We start from the raw sequence: 22,102 nt of genomic DNA, 5'->3' as shown, positions 1-22,102 counted from the left end.
TATCAGCGTGAAGACATTTCACTTACTGTGCCTGTTGTTGTTTCATTAAAGTAGCATTGAAATGAACTGTGCATGAGTCCCTGATGAAGAGTTGCAGTGTTAGAGCAAACAACATTATGGAAGGAAAAGAAACTAAGACGCTTTGTAAAGGTCACTTCCGAGCATAGAACTCCACACATTTAAGAGGAAGCCCAATCCGAGTTCCACATTGAGATTTGCATCATTTGCTGAAGTTTTTATATCTGACATCACTCTTAAATGCAATGATGCTCTCCATCCTGAGCCAGTAGTCATTATTAGAGGTTGAGGTATAACTAAAGACACGCCTCAGGTGTATTGTATCTTCACAGGTGATGGCCCCTTGAGCTGACCTCATGGCCTGATCTGGCTGGCCCCACTTGTACAGGCCCAGTGCTCAAAGTGGGTCACTATTAAATCTTGGGTTCCAGCACATAGAAGTAGCACAGTGGCTCAGTGGTGAGCATTGCTGCCTCACAGCACCAGGGATACAGGTTTGATTCTGCACTGAGGTGACTGTCTGTGTGGAGTTAACACGTTCTCCCAGTGTCTGTGTGGGTTTTCTCCCTGTGCTCTGGTTTCCACCCATAGTCCAAACTTGTGTAGGTTTGGCGGATTAGCCATGGGAAATTCAGGATTACAAGGATAGGGTCGGGGTGTGGGTCTGGGTGGAATGCTTTTCGAAGGTTTGCTGTGGACTCGATGGGTCAAATGGCTTGCTTCCACACTATAGGGATTCTATAATTCTATAATGGACAACAGCAAATCTTGTCTCCTGCAAATTGTTGAGGGTCATACCGAGGTCTGAGTTTTAGGTTTGTCCAAAATGCTCAGTAATTGTGAGAGTTAACTCCATAATTTTTTAAATATGTCCCCAATTCTTACCCCACTAAATGCTCACACCACATGACATTGCTTTATGATGGTCTCAATAGGTCTATACAGTCAGAAGGCACATTTCAAATTTGCTCGTCAAAATCCCAAGCTCTAAGAGTGTTCTTTAAGATCGTGAAGTTACTTTGAAATTGCGGTGTGTTTGTGGGATTTGGAATGTCGGTGGTCATGTCAGACTACTCTTGTAGGTAGTCATTGAGCAGCACAGTCAGCAGCAAGATCAACATCCTGTGTTTTTCTTGTTGCAGAACGAGAAGGTAAGTCACAGCAGTGAAGTCAAAATTACACCAAGCATTATCCTCGATGCTTTCAGTCTTTGCCAAATTACTGCTTCTTCTATAAATGTATACGGTTGACATTTCTACAAGTCGTCAGGGTAACAGTCAGTTCCAGCCACAATCAGCACTCGGCCAGTTTCTGTAAGGATTTTGCCTTCTGTATGAGTTATTGACTGGATCATTTAACAAGATGTCAGCTAATAAATAAGCAATTAAAGCTATTTATTATAGTGTTTTGTTAAAGACAATTGTTAGCTTGCCATAAGTTCCAGGACAAACTTTTTAAGAAGGGGGAAGGAAATTTGGGGTTGAAAATGTGTCAGGCAATCATTAGCCACCATTTTCTATTCAGAGGATGTTTAAGAGACTGTTGCTGCTGGGACCTCATTATGAGTTGATAAAGATGGAAATAATGCTGCCTTTACAATGCAGTATAATCAGAGTGCTAACGCAAAAAAAATGGGTTCACCTCTAAACCTGACATTCAGGATAAAGGTGCTTTAACATGTGCATGGAATTGGCACCTCAGGCTTTTGGTTTACTTTGGTTGCATTTAGTTTAGCTTGTTTGAAAAAAAAAAATTGGGCTTTATATTTTCTTTTGAATGGCATCGCTTACCATTTCAGTTGAGTTTCACTATAATTCGCGTCAGTCCATGCCAGTAAAGCTTTAGGAAATTAATTTGTCCACGATGAAGTAGTGGGCATGAAAGAGTTACAAAGGTTTGAGCGGGCTGATATAGATTCATGCAGCAGAGAAGGAAATCACTTGTCCCATCATTCCTACTGGCTCTTTGCAAGAGATATTCAATTAATCTCAGTTCCCTGACTCTTCTTCTGGTGCCATATTAAAATTCATAGTCCAATCCCTTTTGAAAATAGGTATTGAATACTCTTCCGTTATGAGTCTAGGTCATAACACAATACATTAAAAATTACCTGCATAAATGTGCCCTTATCCTTATTTTATACTTTTTGCCAGTTATGTTAAAGTTGTAATCCTGAGTACTGATTCAATCATCAGTGAAAACCATTTCTCTATCTGTTCTATCAAGCTCCCTCATAATTTAACCTCCCTGAACTTTCTCTGCTTTATGAGAAACAGACATTTTCCTGCTCTCTGCACACATCAAAAACCCTCATTCCGCCATGTCATTCACGTAAGTCTCCTCTGTACCCTCCCCAATGCCTTGACATGCTTTCTAAAGTGTGGTACCTAGAATTGGACTCAACACTCCAATTGAAGTCAACCGGTCATTTAGGACCAGGCTCATTCCACCCCTACAGTCAAAGAGAATAGTATGTAGACAACACTATCAATATTTTGCTAATTCCAGGGAGTTTTGTTTTTGCCATTTGACCACTCTTGACCATTCGTCAACAAAGTGATGAGGCATGTTTACAATACTGCTATCAAGTGGTATTTATTCACTAATAACCTGTTTGATAATATTCAATTTAGGTTCTATAAGGACCACTGAGCCCTTGATCTCATTATAGGCTTGGTCCAAAATGGACAAAAAAGCTGAGCTCCTGAGGTGAGTTGCAAATTACTGCCCTTGATTTGAAAGCATCACTTGATTGAGTGAGGCATGAAGAACCCCCAGTAAAACTGAAGTCAATGGGAATCATGGGAAAATTCACTGATTGGAGTCATCCCAGTCAATCATCTCAATTCCAAACCTTCGCTGCCCAGGTACTTCAGGGTAGAGACCTAAGTCCGATCACCTTTAGATGCTTCATCAATCACCTTCCCTCAAATGATGTGGTCAGGAATGAGTTTGTTCACTGATGATTGCACAGTGCTCAATTCCATTCACAGCTGTTCAGGTGCTGAAGGCGTCCAAGTCCATGTGCAGCAAGACCTGGCGAACATTCACACCTGGACTGGTAAGTGGCAAGTAGAATTTGCCCCACACAAGCACAAGATGAGGCAACTACCATCTCCAACAAGGTAGAATCTAACCTACTTCTTTTGACATTCAACAGTAATAGTATCATTGACTCTCCCACCATCAACTTGCTGGGTGAGAGTTGTCATTGACCAGAAACTTCACTGGGACATTCCTACAAATATTGTAACTACAAGAGCAGATTAGAGATTGGGTATTGTTACTGAGTAACACATTTTCCAACTCCCCATAGTCTGTTTACCATCTGCAAGACATAAATCATGAGTGTAACGGAATCTTCCTGACTTGCCTGGATGCATGCAGCTCCAACAACATTCAAGAAGCTTGACACCATCCAACACCTTAAATGCTTACTCCCTCTGCCACTGATATGGCTGTATGTACCTGTCTGCACGATGCATTGCAGTAACTCACTCAAGCTCTATAGACAGTAACCTTCCAAACACATGCCCTCTACCAGTTATAAGGCCAAATACAGAAGGTTCATAATAGCACCACCAGCTCCAACTTTCTATCAAAGCTGCCCCAGGTAATAAATGAACCAATTCGTAATCCATCCCAGAGATCACTAATGTGAACTTCCTGCAAAAGGAAGTGAACTGACAGTTGAAGTTGGTTCCCAAGAATGCAATGTTTCATCAATGAAAGTTGTAACGATCTTTAATAAATCTATGACATTTATGTATAGAAATGGAGCTGATCTGTTAATGCATGTAATTGGTTAAAGTATCTAACATGCAAGTGTAATGTTACAGACAGCACCTTGATGATCTCTGAAACAAAATCATTGTCTGTCAGATTTTGAGGAAGATTTGATGAACCTGAGGCTGAAGAACTGCTAATTTCCATTATAGGATGCCAAATGCAAACAACATCTAACGGACAGCAAAACCATCACCAGAACTTAACTGCAGATTACGTCATTCTCCTGTAAGTCTCTGATAGTCTTCCTAAATTCGTCCATACCTTTGAATTGAAGCTGTGGAATAATGATGTACAAAACTAGCTGGTTACCATACTCAGATGATATTCCATGTTCCATCGCATATTGGACCAATTCATATCGGAAGAATTATTTCTACCATTGCAGAAATAGGAATTTTACATGAGCGCAATGAGCGCTTGTGCATGACTATCCCCCAATTTATTTGTGAAGCCACTTTTACAGTGAGCTCTTACATTAAAAGGCAAAACCTTCAAATTTAGAAATTTCCATACGAACAAGTTCAGGATGTTACCAAGGCGAAGAGATGGTGAAGAGAAAGTGAGGTCTGCAGATGCTGGAGATCAGAGCTGAAAATGTGTTGCTGGAAAAGCGCAGCAGGTCAGGCAGCATCCAGGGAACAGGAGAATCGACGTTTCGGGCTTATGCCCGAAACGTCGATTCTCCTGATCCCTGGATGCTGCCTGACCTGCTGCGCTTTTCCAGCAACACATTTTCAGCTCAGAAGAGATGGTGAAATCAAACTAAGGGTGTGCGGCCTACATTTTATAGCTTTAGATTTGTAGGGAAGAAGGAAACACAAAGGATTTGTGGTGGGGAGGGAACAGAGACAGGGGTAAGTTTGGAAAGCATAGTAAAAAATGAATTTGAAATAGATAATATCCAATGTGTTTTTATTTCAGCACAATGTAGGGACGAAAATGTTCATACAGGTCCACGGGTTCGTAGCTTAGAAGGGATAAAGCTTTGACTGCAGGTGAAACTCTTTCAGCAACAGTGAACAATAGGCACAGCGATAGACAATTCAAGCATTTGAGCCTGTCCCTTGATAGCGGAACACAATATTTGAAGCAAGGGATAGAATCTTTCTCTCTTGAGGCTAAATATAGTGAATGGCAGGCTAGAGAGAGAGAAGTACTTCAGCTTAGGGTTGGGTTGGGTTTTCCCACATAGAGTCATAGAGATGTACATCACAGAAACAGACCCTTCGGTCCAACCCGTCCATGCCAATCAGATATCCCAACCCAATCTAGTGCCAGCACCCGGCCCATATCCCTCCAAACCCTTCCTATTCATATACCCATCCAGAGGCCTTTTAAATGTTGCATTTGTACCAGCCTCCACCACATCCTCTGGCAGCTCATTCCATACACGTACCACCCTCTGTGTGAAAAGGTTCCCCCTTAGGTCTCTTTTATATCTTTCCCCTCTCACCCTAAACCTATGCCCTCTAGTTCTGGACTTATCTATTTATCCTATCATGCCTGTCATGATTTTATAAACCTCTATAAAGTCACCCCTCTGCCTCCGATGCTCCAGGGAAAACAGCCCTAGCCTATTCAACCTCTCCCTATAGCTCAAATCCTCCAACCCTGGCAACATCCTTGTAAATCTTTTCTGAACCCTTTCAAGTTTCTCATTACCCATATGTGTATGGGTAAAATGCCAAATTGACAAGGAGTTCCAACTCCCCTCTGAGACCTTCTGGGCTCCAACATCTAGGCACCATATTTAAAAGGCACCTGGACAGTCCAGGACCATCACTCACTATCTGATCATCACCCCCAATTATCCCTGGAGTTGTCAGAGACCAGGCAAAAAGTGGCAACATGTTTCAGTGCTGCTCCCAGAGGTTTTCCTGAGGGCAGGAGAGAAGGGAAGTTCTTTTTCCTGTGCATGGCAACAAGAGACCATCCCGACAGACAAAGGCAACCTGGACAGAGGTGACTGAGAAAGCCAGCTCCCATGTATGCTATAAGAGAACCTACCTTGTGCTGCAAGTAGATAAATGATCCACTGCACTCTCCCTGGGTGTGTACCATTGTCTACTCAATGCTCCATGCCCCTAGTGTGAGTGTGAAACAGCATTGTAAAAGTTGGCACTGCCCAGGACACACACACACAAGCTCGAGTGCCAGGCATCTCTCAGATCTCTCATGTGCAATCAATGTCTGTCACCTTATTGCAGCTACCAATGCAGCACTGCTGAGCAGTCCCAGTGGTACTGCCTCTCATAACACCTGGTGAGCTTCACATTTACAAAGAGCTGCGATGCACAGCAGCTCCTGTTCCACGAGGTCTCTGACCTTTCTTCACAACAGGGAGAGTGTGTGCACATCTGATAGCTTTCCACAAAGGCTTGGATGGGACAAGAGCACAACTACAAAAGTTGAATCGAGTACCCTTTTGAGTTCAGTCTCGTTTACCAATCACAGTTTTGCTGCCATCAGCCAGTGAGATTGCATTATTTGCGCAGGCTTGCTGGCTAGGTGAAGCTTCGCAGCAAACACTGTAAGTATTTATTGCAAAGAAGTGGTTTGGTCATGAAGGAGCCAAGTAACTGAGTAGGTTTGTACTCGCTGGATCTTGGATGATCATACTTCATATTCACGGTCATGTTTGTGAAGACATGTGTTTCCTATTTGAGCTAACAGAATTGTGCCTGTGTACATAATTCTAGCAGACTGGAGTATTCATTACATACTAATGGAAGCTCAACGTGTTACTCACCATGAAGGTCATGAATCTGACGTCAGAGAATTTAATAACAAGCCCCTTTGCCAGTGCTTGGCATAGGCTCTGGATGGGCCTGGAGATTCCACCCAGGCTGTCTACTTTTGGAGAGAGGGATATTTCCCATCCAATCTAGTCATTCCTAACTGCTCTGTCCTCTATGGTCAAACACAACCAGCTGTTGGCAGAACAGATAAACTGGCCTGAAATAGGCAAAAGGCTGATTGATTTACAAATGTAACAGATATCTAAGAGTGAGTTAAAGTCTGGGATGTAATCGGGCCCTCAGTTGGCACAGGAAGAATGAGGGATACAGTGGGGTGAAAGGGTTCACAGACTGGTACGGTGAAGATCAAACCATTTATTACTGTCATCTGAACCTCAGATGATACTTCAACCATGAGGACTGTGTTGGTTATTCCAAAAATGCATATTGTAAAGTTCAGTTTGGGAGCTTTTTTTATACTAACAACAGCTGTCATGGTTGCCATTGGCAACAAGTGCTCTCCATTATCATGCGATTAGACTTGCACTGCAGGGTTTATCATTGCAATGTAGCTGTGTTTTTTTGGGGGGTTTACAGTTATCAGTCCATTACTGGAAAATAATTTGGTCAATGTGTAATGGTACATAACGATTTGACCTCCAGTGACAATGCTCACTAGCAATCATTTAAAGATTGCCAGTGATTTTTTTACTCTATCTTCCTGCAATGATTTTTTTCTTGTCTTGTACCTCGTCCCTTCTTTGTTTACAATGAGACATTTATTTTCCACCTACTTTGCTCTTTCTGTGAAATGGCTGTCACGTATTCCTCTGCTTCTTCCCGTTCATTCTTTCTCACTGTACCTCTTTCCATATAAAAGCAGAAAAAAAGTGTTTTCTCCTAAATAAATCTAGATGACCCTGAAGTGATCAATTATTGTTGCTATGGGAACAGCTGTGAATATAGCTGTGCAGGCTTTTTCGAAAATTATGCAGAAGTATCCTGAATATCTTTTTCATTGCACCATTCTTAGTTTTTTTTGCCACCTACACTACAAGGATTTTTTACCATCAATGGAACCACCTGGAAGCCTATATTTCTCCTTTTATTTTCACAATTTTAGCCTACTGTGAAAAAAAATTACCTGCGGACTGAACTGAAGGCTTATTCTTAGGTCACCAAGCAACTGTAGGAACCATTACCTTTAGCCAGCTTTCACACGGATAGTGAAATCTGCAGATCAAAACTGACAATACAGTAATAAGACTTGATGATTTTGATTCTGAAAGTAGTTAGTGCATGCTGTCAAAGTGGGAAAAAAAATGTTTCGAAATACATTGAGGACTACTTTCTAGACCAGTTTAATTTCAGAATAACAAGAAGTTCGACATTGCCTGATTTATTTCTGGGAAATTAATTAGAACAAATAACTAAGGTGAGGGAAGAAGGAGCATTGAGCAGAGTGATCAGCTTGATTTAATGTAAGAGTGAAAAGGGACATGAAACATAAAAGGCTAAAACTAGGACACGGAGCAACTATAGCAGATTATATATAAGGAAATGCTAAAAACTTTAATAAACATATCTACAATAAGAGGAAAGTTAATGCATGTAAGATCATTCATTCTAATGGTGATTCTGCATGTTTTTAGTTCATTGTTACAATCTGTTTGTCACTGACAAGACCAGCATTTATTTCTACTTGAATCACTGGATACCTGTGTTGTGTATATGCTGTTGGGTAGAAAATATGGTCATGTCCATCAGTCGCCTTGTGAACATTCACTACCACCAATTCTTCTTGTAGGTATCAGTATAAGTTACTGATACCAAGTGGGGAATGATGCCACAACAATGTTTTCAGCAGAGGCTCAGACTTATTGAACAGAATAGGTTTATTACATATTACTTCATAGCTAGTTGCATTGCATCTGAGTTACATGAGAGTCTCTTCTGAGACCTTAGGCTTGGGTCTTAAGAGTAAAAACACAGTGAATGTAGCATTTGCATTTGGTACTGAGAATTCCTCCCAGGAACAGTCCTTTAACCTTTAAAGATTATGAAGATAATCTCATAATCAGTTAACACTTACAGGTACTAAGAATCTTATACAACATGACCCAATGCTGATGAAGGAATAATGATAAATATCCAAGTCAGAATACATGTGATATCCAGGGGAATAGGAAGGTGATGATGTTCCAATGCACCTATTTCCTTGTTCTCCTAGATCTTGGAGAGTTGGGGATGGGCATTGAGAAGGTGAGAGAAGAGTGGAAATTAGAAACAAAATTCATTACTTTTTCTTGGTTCCAGGCAAAAGAAGGAAAAATGATCAATATCATTATCAATGTATTGGAGAATGAGTTAAGGAAGGTGGACAGGGGGGTGGTGTTGGACAGGGTTTGGGGGGCAGGCAGGGGAGCTAGGATGGGGGGGTATGTTGGACGGGGTTGGATGGGGTTGCTGGGTGGACGGGGGTGGAGGGGGGGTCGGTGTTGGATGGGGTTGGGGTGCAGGTGGGGGCTGGTGTTGGATGGGGTTGGGGTGCAGGCAGGGGCTGGTGTTGGATGGGGTTGGGGTGCAGGTGGGGGCTGGTGTTGGATGGGGTTGGGGGCAGGCAGGGGCTGGTGTTGGATGGGGTTGGGGTGCAGGTGGGGGCTGGTGTTGGATGGAGTTGGGGTGCAGGCGGGGGCTGGTGTTGGACAGGGTTAGGAGCAGTGTTGAACGGAGTTGGGGGCAGGCGGGGGTGGTGTTGGACAGGGTTGGGGCATTGGGGGGTGTTGGACGGGGTTGGGGCAGTGGGGGTGTTGTACGACAGAGTTGGGGGTGGACGGGGCGGTGTTGAACGGGGTTGGGGGGGCGGGCAGGGGGTGGTGTTGGACAGGGTTGGGGCAGTGGGGGGGTGTTGGACGGGATTGGGGCAGTGGGGGTCGGTGTGGAACGGGTTTGGGGAGCAGGCAGGGAGACGGTGTTGGATGTGGTTGGGGGGGCGGGCGGAGGTCGGTGTTGGATTGGGTTGGGGCAGAGGGGGGCGGTGTTGGACGGGGTTGGGGCAGAGGGGGGCGGTGTTGGACGGGGTTGGGGCAGAGGGGGGCGGTGTTGGACGGGGTTGGGGCAGAGAGGGGCAGTGTTGGACGGGGTTGGGGGCGGGCGGGGGAACGGTGTTGGAAGGGGTTGGGGCAGGCGGGGGGCAGTGTTGGACAGGGTTGGGGCAGTGGGGGGTGTTGGATGGGGTTGGGGTGGGCAGGGGCGGTGTTGATCGGGGTTGGGGAGCAGGCAGGGGGACAGTGTTGGATGGGGTTGGGGGAGGACGGTGCGGTGTTGGATAGGGTTGGGGCAGTAGGGGGACAGTGTTGGATGGAGTTGTGGGCGCAGGCGGGGGTCGGTGTTGGACGGGGTTGGGGCAGTGAGGAGGGGTGTTGGACGGGGTTGGGGGCGGACGGGGGGGCGGTGTTGGACGGGGTTGGGGCAGTGGCGGGCGGAGTTGGGGGGCAGGCAGGGGAACGGTGTTGGATGGGGCTGGGGGGGGGGGGGGGGGGGCAGGTGGGGCGTGCGGGTGCCCGCGTGCAGTATGCTGCTGTCTAGTCTCCTGAACAGGGAGCAGACCTAACAGTAAGCTCTGAGCCCCAGAGGAAAGGCATTGAATCAATTAACCGAATACTCAATTATCCGAACAAAATAGTACCCGCCCATCTCGTTCGGATAATCGCAGTTCCTCTGTATATATATTATTGTTCTCATACATTTGTATCACATTATAAAATTGGATGAGCCAAGGAACAAGAATGAGGGAAATAGCTATTGGCATGAATGTATTAATACTGAGTGAAATAACTCCACAGAGGCTGGTATCCTGTCACCACGTCATCCTTTATTTACACGTGGAGAGCCCTTGACAGTGATCCAACTCTCTGAGTGAACAGGATGTCTGACACTGCTGATATTATCTGTCAGCCAAGGCTCCCTCACTGAACCAGATTAACAGTCCCAATCAGCCCCTATGAGGTCCACTTGGCAGACTTTGTTACAATTACTGTGCTGAGGACTGCCATAAGCACCATCCACTCTGATGACTTCACAGAGGAATTTGGGTAGAATAGCCCAGAATCTCCTCCTCAAAGTCTCCATAGCAATGTCATTCATATCAATATAACCGGGAAGTCGTTGCTAAAGTTAACATGCAATAAACTAGATCTTGCTAACTGCAAGAGTTTCTTCTATTTGGACCAGAAAATAGTGTCCCCCCCTATCACATTAGACCAAGCAGACCATACACTTAAAGAGGGTTGTGGCACTGTCCTTCATCATGAGCATAGTTCATAAGACTGACTTGATGAGCTGGTACATCATTACAAAACATTGCCTACGATCGTAATGCATTGACAGAAACAAATCTGCACAAGGATATAAGCAGCTACCCACTAAAGCTTGGGAGAGCATTCTTCCAAAAGTACGTGAAGGGCTCAAGGAAGTATTTGCAGGAGAAAAATAAAACAAGAGCAATCAGAAAAACTGAAGACAGATATAAAGTTAAGCTTGCAAAAAAAAAATTTAATGGGGCAAATTGGCGCTCATTTTAATTATTGAATTGAATTAGGTTTATTGTCACATGCAGTCACAAGAGTGCAATGAACATTTTTACAAGCCGCCACTTATGGTGCTATCTTCAGTGCAAAGGTACCTAAGTATAGAATCTTGGTACAAAGCAGAAAAATAAAGAAAACAAAGTTATAAATTTAAACATTACAGTCTTTCTTACTAAAGAGTAGAAAAATTAAGAGATGCAGTTAACAGTTCAACACCACAGTCCATAAGCACCTAGCGTTGCTGGACTGGCACTCCTTACACTCACTCCAGGCTCAACCTTGCCCCCATCACTGTCTCAGGCTACCTGCTCCCTTTTCTTCTATTTCAAAAATATACTTTATTCATAAAAAGTATATTTGTATGTATACATAACCACAAACACAGTTCTGTTCTGTACAGCAGCATATCAAAGAGAACAAACATTGCAGTATGACTCTATCCAAAAAAAACCCAAAGACCTCTCTTACACATACAGTACTATACTTACATACATTTGAGTCACCAGGAGGGTCTGATAATTGAATGGATCCCCATTTACCTTCAGCAGGAAGGTTCTTGCCCCACCCCACCTTGGCAACAGCTGCCCCAGGCTTTGATGCGTCCCTTAGTTCGTAATCCTGGACCTTGAAATGTGCCAGTCTGCAACACTTGGTCGAGTTCAACTCCTTGTTCTGGAAGACCGACAGGTTTAGGGCAGACTAAACAGTATCTTTCAATGAGTTGATGATCTTCCAAATGCATTCAATGTTTGTCTCAGTGTGCGTTCTGGGGAACAGACCGTGGAGCACAGAGTCCTGCGTCATAGAGCTGCTTGGGATGAACCTCGACAAAAACCACTGCATCTCTGTCCAGGTTTCCTTTGCAAAGGCACATTCCACAAGGAGATGTGTGACCGTCTGTACCCCCTGCTGCTGCTTTAAGAGCAGCGTGCAGTGGCAGAGACCAACTGGGCGTGTATGAAGGATCTCCCAAGTAGTGCCCTTCTCATCACCAGCCAGAGGATGTCTTGGCGCTTGTTGGAAAGTTCTGGTGATGAGGCATTCTACCAATTGACTTTGACAGTCTGCTCAGGGAACCACATGACAGGATCCACTCTCTCCTTTTCCGTCAAGCTCTCAAGGATGCTATGTGCTGACCACTTCCTGATGGACTTCTGGTTGGAAATGGTTTTCTTTGCAAATTCCTCCATGAAGGACAGGTGATGCAGATCATTCCAACTACTTGGAGTGTTCCACAGCAGCGAGGTCAGACCCATCCTTCGCAATGCCAGGGATAGGTAGAATAGGCAGTGACACTTGGTGTTTGCGTACGAAGGGTCTATACAAGACTTGATGCAGCCACACACAAAGGTGGCCATCAGGATGAGGGTGATATTGGCTACATTCTTTCCCTCCTTGTCCAGCGTTCTGTACATGGAGTCTCTGCAAACATGGTCCATCTTAGACCTCCTGGTGAAATGGAAGATGGTTTGAGTGACTGAATCAGTGCAGTTTCAGGGAATGGGTCAGACCTGCACCACCCACAACAACAGAGAATGCCTCAGACCTGATGACCAAGTTTTTATCCACCACAGAGAGGGAAGACCAGTTTCTGCTTCACCTTGATGATGTTCTTCTCCCAAGGTTTTATGAATGCCCCTCCAAACCATATTCCCAGCACCTTCAGGTAATTTGTCCTGATGGGGAAGGGGATAGAGGATCAGTTCGGCCTGTGCTCCCACTCTCACCACCGACCATTCTGGGCTGCCTGCTCCCACTCTCTTAAGTGGGGTTTTTTGATTACACTAATGTCCATGAGTTCTATTAAAAGTTAATGAGAAATCTCACTTCAATTGATACAACTCATAGCTTAGAACAGATCAGAAATATGAAACTGGTGTAAGTTAGTTATCTAGGAATTCCTGATGAAGGGCTCCTGCCTGAAAAGTCGATTTTCCTGCTCCTCGGATGCTGCCTGACCTGCTGTGCTTTTCTAGCACCACTCTTGACCATAATACATTGTAAGTCATGTTAAAGCCCATTCACCCATTACCAATATACTTATTCTCTAACAATGGTTCCCAATCTGTCAACATATCGATTTTAAAATTGTAATCAAATTTCCAAATCTTTGCATGGCTTCAACCTCTCTACCTTTGTAATGCCCTCCAGGCCCTGATCTGTACTCACCAAATATTGATATCTTGCACATCCACAATTTCCATTGGTGGCCTCACTATCAACTGCCTCGGTCCTAAGCTTTGGAACATCTCCTCTAAAACTATTCAGCTCTCTTCCCTCATTTTCCTCCATTAAGATAATCCTTAAATCTTGCCTCTCTGACCAAACACTTCCCTATCTGACCTTATGTTACTTGGTGATAAATATTTGACTTAAATGGTTCTGTGAAGCACATTGGTACATTTCATTATGTTAAAGATGCTAAATAAAAATAAGCTGATGTTGTTAAACCCTACCTCTCACCAACCCCAATATCTCTTTATGTGGCTTATTGCTAAGTAATTTTTGATGGCATTCAAGTGAAGTGCCTCAGGTCAGTACACCACATTAAAGGTGTTGTTTAAATACAGGTTGTTATTGTAAGTTTCTGGGGTTTCATTCCTGGGTAAGGACACCAAGTTTGAGGCATATTTAATATCAGATCTGAAAATGAGAGAGAATGCAACAGTTTGTAATGTTCGAGTGACCACTCAATTTGATTTAAAAATATAATCTATTTACTCCCTGCCACTCTGTGTCATGTACATGGAAGCATGAGTGTTGTATACAATAAAAACTGTGTGTGAGGGTTTGACAGCATTTTGTAACTGAAGAGCAATTGCAGTAAGAAATGATAAACCTCCCTTTGACATGTTTCTCTGAAAAGAAAACAAGGCTCCATGTTTTTTAATCATTTTATTCATGTCTCATTTGTCATGAATTTCACTGAGACATTGGTAATTCTGCATGTCAATGCCAATTACTTCATTACAGTAAAGGAGTATCAAAAAGGAAAGAATTTTCAATTGTTCCCTTAGACTTACTTCTGCTAAATTAAATCAAATCTCCGGTTTCAATCGTAGCCAATAAGTGGTGAGAAGAGCCTGAACTGAGACTGAAGAAGAGAATATTGTAAATAGGGAAATAATTATTTGCTGCATTATTTAGTTATTTATGTACAGTCAGCTTAAAAATGGTTCCTCAATGAGTTGTTGATTAAATGCATTCAGCAGAGCTCTACAAATCTGGGCAAATCAGAAAACTCCAAGCTCAAACACCAGTCCGTAATGTTAACAGTTGGGGTATTGTGCAGCAGACAGTAGCAGGGAATCATCAGTCAGTCTTCCTGCTCCTCATTACAGTTTTCCTACATTTGCAACTGTACGTTCACCCCAGAGTTGTCTGTGCAGAGTTATAGGATATCACAGTCTCCTGAACGTTGCTACATAAATACAAGTCTTTCTTTTTGTCATCAGCCTGCAATTGGAATAGAAAACAACAGTAGGCCATTCAGCCTATCAAGCTTGCACTGCCATCCAATAGGTCATAGATGATCTTGTGGTCTCAATTCCATTTTTCTCTTTGAGCCCCAAATACCATTTGGAAAGACAACTGCCTTTAACATATTTGCTTGCAGACAGGGTGCCAATTTGGCTATACTGCTCTTGAACCAGGAAAGAGTGAAAACCTGTGCTAACAAGATAGTCTTTTCAAAAGATTGGAATTAGCATAAAATTTAGGTCCAAATTACTGATGACCATAATTTGAACTTTGCTGGGGATGCAAAAACAGACACTTCCAAAAATAAGGAGCTGATTAGGTACATGATGCCAATGACCAAACACTCCCTCCTCTTGGTGAGTCCGATGAGTCTTATCTCAATGCTTACTCTTTTGAGGTGAAATTCTTTGTGAATTTCCAGAATGAAAGTTGTTGGAACATTGACACTTTGACAAAATGCCCCAGATAATGTCCCACTGTTTTTCATAGGTCCACCCTTACAGCAATTTTTTTTCTTTATTCATTCATGGGATGAGGGCGTCACTGGCTGTGCAGCATCTATGGCCCATCCCTAGATGTCCAGAGAGTAGTTAAGAGTTAACCACATTGTTGTGGGTCTGGTGTCAAATGTAGGCCAGACCAGGTAAGGATGGCAGATTTCCTTCCTTAAAGGTTGTTAGTGAACCAGATGTTTTTTTTCCAACAATCGGAAATGGATGAATGGTCATCATTAGGTTCTTAATTCCAGATATTTATTGAATTTAAATTCCACCATCTGCCATGGCGAGATTCGAACTTAGGAACCAGGAACCAGGTCCCCAGAACATTACCTGCGTCTCTGGATTAACAGTCCAGTGATAGTACCACTAGGCCATCACCTCCCCATTGAATGTGAATAATGAAAGGTGAAAGACCTGTAAGCAACACTCAAACATTCGCTATGGCTCTGTTACTTGCAATCAAGTTGTCACAGTTAAGAGAGAACATTTGTTAAGTATCTGTGACCAACGTGTAGTGCAGCCTCCGCACTGAATACTAGAACACAATCTTATTGATGAGCAGGCTATCAAAATGATCCCCAGATCATTTTGCGTTGATTTTTAAAAAAAATTGGTGTGTGTCTCATGTCTGTTCATGCGTGTGATTAACAAGCTTGAGAAAAAGAAACAAAACCGGTGGCTAGTAGCTGTAAATATGAGAGCAGACATTTTAAAGCACTGCATGAAACTCCTACACACATGGCAGCTGTTGTGTAATTTCTACAAATCTCCAAGGCATAAAGCACAACAGCAACCATTTGAATGATGAGCTTCAGCTCATTTACCAAAATGGTGCCTTGCACCAAATGTGGCTAAACCATTACTTAGAGCTTTGCTTGGTTACCTTAGAAACTTACTATTGATAAACTATCTAGAAAACATCACGCCCACAGCATCTTCAAGCAAGTTTGAGAGAAGGTTGCCTGCTTACCATCAAGTGGGCATTGGCTGGAGAAAAAGTAGAAAGAGAATAAGTTATGAGTAAATAAGCACTTCAAATTCAGCAGTTAGATCCTTATAATGAGTGCAAATGTTCATTTATCTAAAATACCTCTCCTTGCTGTTTTACTCTCAATTTCATCTGAGTTCAAATAATTAACAACAGAGTGGCATGGTGGCTCAGTGGTTAGCTTCACTGCATCAGGGACCTAGGTTTGATTCCACCCTTGGGCTACAGTTTTTGCAGAGTTTGCACACTCTCCCTGTGTCTGTGTGGGTTTCCTCTGGGTTTCCTCCCACAGTCCAAAGATGTGCAGGTTAGGTGGCTTGACCATGTGAAATTGCCCATGATGTCCTGGAATGTGCAGGCTAGGGGAATTAACCATGGGCTAGGGAGGTGGGTCTGAGTGGGATGCCGTTGAGAGGATTGGTGTGGACTCGATAGGCTAAATGGCCTGCTTCCACATTGTAGAGATTCCATGATGATAACCTATGAACCTCTGACATACAGAGGGAGAGACCCACTGAGAAATCTCCGTAGCATTTGAACTTTAGTATCCCTGGTTTTAATCTCAAATAAATATTTTCTCAAACTGCTCATAGAAATCTTATGTTCTACCTCTGGGCTACGTCCCTGAGTACATCCCAGTTTAAGTAATATTTGGCACAGCTGTGTTAGACCCCAGTTTTTCTCTGCACTCAAAAGCCTCAGATTTCTGATCGATTAAAATGAAGGTGACTCGTGGTGTTATTGTAATCAATATTAAGATTGCTACAGCAATCCTTAGCTCTGATGAGTTGTCCAGCTCTTCAAAGTGATTCCTGTAGATGCTGAATTTCTCCAGCAATTTATTTTGATGCCCTCCCCCAAGTCCTTGAGGAGGGGAGAAGTCACTGTTCTACTTGCATCAGAAGATATACAGTTTTGATCAGAAGGCTGGAAGTCAGCAGATTGGATATTGAACCTACACCCTGGTCTCAGGACTAATACTGTAAATTTGGTTGCCAACTATATTATGTTGACATTTGTCTAACACTCTTTAATTACCCCATTATGGATCTAAATGTTCAAATTCTGTTTCTCTTTTGCTTTATTTTTGCTATATTTGTCTCTTTAGGTCTGCCTGGGTCCCTCAGCAAATTGTCCAACTTACTCTTGTCTGCACTTTCTTTGAAAGCAACTGTATCATTTCATAAATACAGCAAAACTATTTCAATAAATATTAAGATGTTAGTCCATTTCAGCATCTCGGGAGTAGCTCTACCATATGTGACATATGGGCGGCACGGTGGCACAGTGGTTAGCACTGCTGCCTCACAGCGCCAGAGACCCGAGTTCAATTCCCGACTCAGGCGACTGACTGTGTGGAGTTTGCACATTCTCCCCGTGTCTGCGTGGGTTTCCTCCGGGTGCTCTGGTTTCCTCCCACAGTCCAAAGATGTGCACATCAGGTGAATTGGCCATGCTAAATTGCCCGTAGTGTCAGGTAAGGGGTAAATGTAGGGGTATGGGTGGGTTACGCTTCGGCGGGTCGGTGTGGACTTGTTGGGCCGAAGGGCCTGTTTCCACACTGTAAAGTAATCTAATCTAATCTAATCTAATAATCAGGTACATTTCTCTTGCACTTGCTAAATCCTTTATCAAGTGTCATCATCACCTCTGCCAGGCATGTCCACTACGTGCTAGGTGAACTAAATTAATGTCACTCATTACCACCCCACCCCTAACAATTTTAATTTGTAATGATTTGAGTTAAAGCCGATCAGCAGTCAAATTCAAGGTTAGTTTGTTGCAAGCTATTACTGAAGGTTCCTTAAGGAGAACGAAATAAAGTTATAAACAGGAAATCACTGACACTAACCTTAAAACAAGTAATGAACAGACAAGCTTTTAGCGAAAGGTCGATTTTTCCGCTCCTTGGATGCTGCCTCACCTGCTGTGCTTTTCCAGCACCACACTCTCCAGCATCTGCAGTCCTCACTTTTGCCTAATGAACATAAGACCAAGCAATAATAATTAAAAGGAACCCCAGTAAGTTGCAGTGATATTCTGTTAGGGCACACTACTTAGGTTTCTTGTTGCTGAAGTTAAGAGGTTAACACTTGAAGGAATTTCCAGTCGCTGCGATTGCCTCCGTAATTGGAAGGTTGGTGCTTTCTTCCACAGGTTGACCAGCAGGACAGCAAATTTTGGGAGAGATGGATGGTCCCGTGTTCTTCACTAGTTTGTGGGTTTGGCCCTTATACACTGTCTGACTTTCCTTCAACAGAACAGTATTTGATCTCTGAGTAGTTTCTCTCTTTACCTTCCCTGGTCCATACTCCAACTTGGAGAGTCATTCTGGAAGGCTTTCTCCTGGAATTATGTACATTTTCATACAGTTCAAAAGGTCAAAATGATGGTACGCTAATTTTGAGGAATCAAGGGTTCCACAAATCAAGTAAGTCAATTATGTTGAGCCCCTTTGAAATGCTTCCATCTGCTGTCTTCTTTAAAGTTTGAATTCTCACATCTCCAATTGCAAACTCCTGGTATGTTAATGAACTGCCAGAGGAAGTGGTGGTGGCTAGTATAATCACAACATTCAAAAGGCATGTGGATGGGGAGATGAATAGGAAGGGTTTGGAGGGATATGGGCCAAAATCTGGAAAATGGGACTAGATTTATTTAAATACTTGGTCAGTCTGGACGAGTTGGACCAACGGGTCTCTTTCTCTGTACAACTCTATGACTCTATGTCTCTATATGATCCACTGAGAATGTCTAACTGTATAATCAGGAAACTTGTTGAAGTCACGTGTCCAGTTAGAATCAGGTTAGTTTCTATTTTTTAACTCATTCATAGGATGAGCGTGTCGCTGGATAACCAGCATTTATTGCCCATCCCAGAGGGCAGTTAAGAGTCAATCACATTGTTGTGGGTCTGGAGTCACATGCAGGCCAGACAGTAGTTTCCTTCCCTAAAGGACATTAGAGAACAATCTGTTTTTCAAAAATGTGTAGCACCTGAGTTCTTTTGTTCATGGCACAATAATTATTTTCCAAGTTTGTAAATAGCAAATGAAATAATATTTGTTCAGCATTCCAGAGTTTACTCTCAAAATACAACAGCTAGAATTAATAATAGATACAAATGAATGAGTGGTGTGATATAGAAAATAGGCAAAGATTAAGGATACTTTGTTTGATGATGAAATAACTAATTAATCAAAGAAATTATATGGTATATATAATAGTCTTCTCTAAATATGTTATTAGCTTGGACTGTTTTTTAATTATTAATTTTAATTTTTCATTTTAAAGATAGATTACCTATGCTATAACTTAATAGTCCTTCCTTACTTTATCACTTTGCCTGAGATTCATGTGCTTATTGCTCTTAGCCTTTCATTATCTCTGTTTGTAAATATCAGTTATGTTCAGAAGCCTTCAGTTTGACTTGTTGACATGACCTTTAAATTGCTTTCAGGGCCACACATGAGGATTTAGGTTCATGATGGAATGATCGATGAGAAGACAAGGTCAAAGACTACCTTCAGACTTCGACTTCTATAGAACTCTAAAGGTCATCCGAAATGCACCATGTTCAGTGCTTATTGTTACATTGTTAAGAGACTGTTACCTACATGTGGTTTTCTTTTTGCTCTAATTTAACACTGTGCTCACAAAATATTTATGCCCTGTAGTAAGCAGCTGACATCAACGTAAGTTGCTTCTAGGTCCTAAAGCTCTTAAACATCATCTCTTTTCCAAGCTTCCTGCCCCATCATAAATATGGTTCAGCATTCTCAATTTAGTTACTTAGTTTACTCCTTTTTGTAACATTTAGATTATATTTTGTCCCTACCTATCCCACACTCCCCATGTCTGTGTCGAAAGGTGGATGAGGCAAAGTTGGTGAGCTTTCTTTTCCTTGCTAATTTCCATTGGATCAAAGATTTAGTTGATCTAGTGACCTGACCCCACATTGTCAATGGGTAGCACTTGTTGAAGGATTCTGCATCGCTGAAACTGCAGGAATGTGTGGGGAAGTTAGGTTGTTTCTCATCAATCTGTTGTCAATGTCAGGCATGATGTGATGTTCTGTAGTAGAGAACTGTGCTCACTTCTGTATTTGATGTGGTGTCCAATGCTGAAGCTGTTCAAGGTCTTTAGAATTATGATCTTCACATGAATCAATTGATAATCTATCAAATAGATCTGAAAGCCAGAATTCCTCTGGTTGAAAGATTGGTTCAAATGAACAGTGTTGCACTGTTTGATTGTTGATCGTGCTTGAGATTGTTGATTATTTTCATAATTTGGAAGATGACTATGAGGATGTCAATCACCTTGTATTAGACTTATTTTGTTGCCTTGTTGTATTGTTTCTTGATTAAGCTTGTTGACTCTTTGTTGTTGTGAAGATTGTTATTGCAGTACTAAAAGTGAAAGTTGCTAAAGTTCCTGCTGCCTTAAGTACTATTTTCAATGTAAGGTTTGGTTTTTCTTGACCAAAATGGCATCCCCAGAGAGTTAAATGAAGATAATCCTTTTCCAAGATGGTTAAAGGATTTCCCATAGATTTGTGGGTGAAACTCTATTTATTGCATGTTAATACCATGGTCAACTATACGTGGCAATCTGAGAGCTTATTGTTACAATGGTAAGGGACTGTCAGAATCATAGAACCCTTACTGTGCAGAAGCAGGCCATTTGGCCAATCAAGTACACACCAACCTTCCGAAAAGCATCCCACTCAGACCCTCATCCTCACCCATTCCTTGTAACCCTGCATTGCCCATCCACCTACCCAGCACATCCCTGGACACTAAGGGCAATTTAGCAAAGCAAATCCACCTAAGCTGCACATCTTTGGACTGTGGAAGGAAACAGATGCACCAGGAGGAAACCTGTGCAGACACGGGGAGAATGTGCAAACTCCACACACAGACAGTTGCTCGAGGGTGGAATTGAACCTGGGCCCTTGGTGCTGTTAGGCAGCAGTGCTAACCACTAAGCCACTGTGCAACCCATGTTAGCATGTTCATGTGATCTAAGTAAACTTCCCTCTTTGCTCTATTTTACCCCTACCCTGACTGTATGGGAAACAGCTCTGTGAAATCATTGTAAGGGTGCTCCAGGGTCCTAAGGCCCTCCAAACAAACTGGGACTTTGAATTAGGAATAAAACTAAAAGGGCTGAGCAAAGTGGCATTTAACTGAAATGTCAGCACTTTTATCAAGATAGCTAATTGAACTGATTGTCACATGTTAACACTTGTAAGAGTTCCTGACCAACAAGGTCCTTCGGCCCAACAAGTCCACACCGACCCGCCGAAGCGCAACCCACCCATACCCCTACATTTACCCCTTACCTAACACTACGGACAATTTAGCATGGCCAATTCACCTGACCTGCACATCTTTGGACTTGTGGGAGGAAACCGGAGCACCCGGAGGAAATCCACGCAGACACGGGGAGAATGTGCAAACTCCACACAGTCAGTCGCCTGAGGTGGGAATTGAACCCGGGTCTCCTACGCTGTGAAGCAGCAGTGCTAACCACTGTGCCACCGTGCCGCCCATGATGTATCTGAGCTGGACAGTTAAGGCAGGATATTACTACCTGCTTCAGAACCCTGATGTTGGGATCAAAAGGGATTCCTGAGTTCACAAGTGCTGGGATCTATTCCCCAAGAGGTAGCCTCCTAATTAGCCACCTCCCTGCCCACAGATGGCAGGCACAAGGCCTGGATGCCGCTAGCCCAGTCAGAGGGTCAGTAGCTTTGAAGTCACAGAAGCCCCACCCATTGAAGCAAGTCTGAGAACACAAGGTTGCCTCAAAATGAGGCATAAATTTAAAATAAAAATTTGGAGGAAGCAGAGCAGGCAAACCTTTCAAGCAGCAATATTTGAGTCGTATATATCCATGTGGACTTTGCTGCCCCCAGTCCCTTCTTTGGGTGATGGATCCTCCAGCTCTGATAATCTCTCCTACTGCTCTCAGCTTGTTATGACTGTGATGGAC

The 22,102-nt window shown here is 43.0% G+C and overlaps 1 long non-coding RNA gene across 1 annotated transcript; it reads left to right on the top strand.

Annotated features, from left to right (window-relative positions):
* Positions 1–3,932: 3,932 nt before the first annotated feature.
* On the top strand, positions 3,933–20,538 carry LOC148147001 (uncharacterized). Its single transcript, XR_015760034.1, has 2 exons — positions 3,933–4,032; positions 19,563–20,538. It is a non-coding gene; the product is annotated as an uncharacterized LOC148147001 (long non-coding RNA).
* Positions 20,539–22,102: the final 1,564 nt, after the last annotated feature.

Source organism: Chiloscyllium plagiosum, unplaced genomic scaffold (genome assembly GCF_037043375.1).
Source record: "Chiloscyllium plagiosum isolate Xiang-an unplaced genomic scaffold, Cpla_swu_hap1 HiC_scaffold_18, whole genome shotgun sequence".
NCBI classification, from domain to species: domain Eukaryota; kingdom Metazoa; phylum Chordata; class Chondrichthyes; order Orectolobiformes; family Hemiscylliidae; genus Chiloscyllium; species Chiloscyllium plagiosum.
This window is presented reverse-complemented; position numbering and strand designations above follow the sequence as displayed.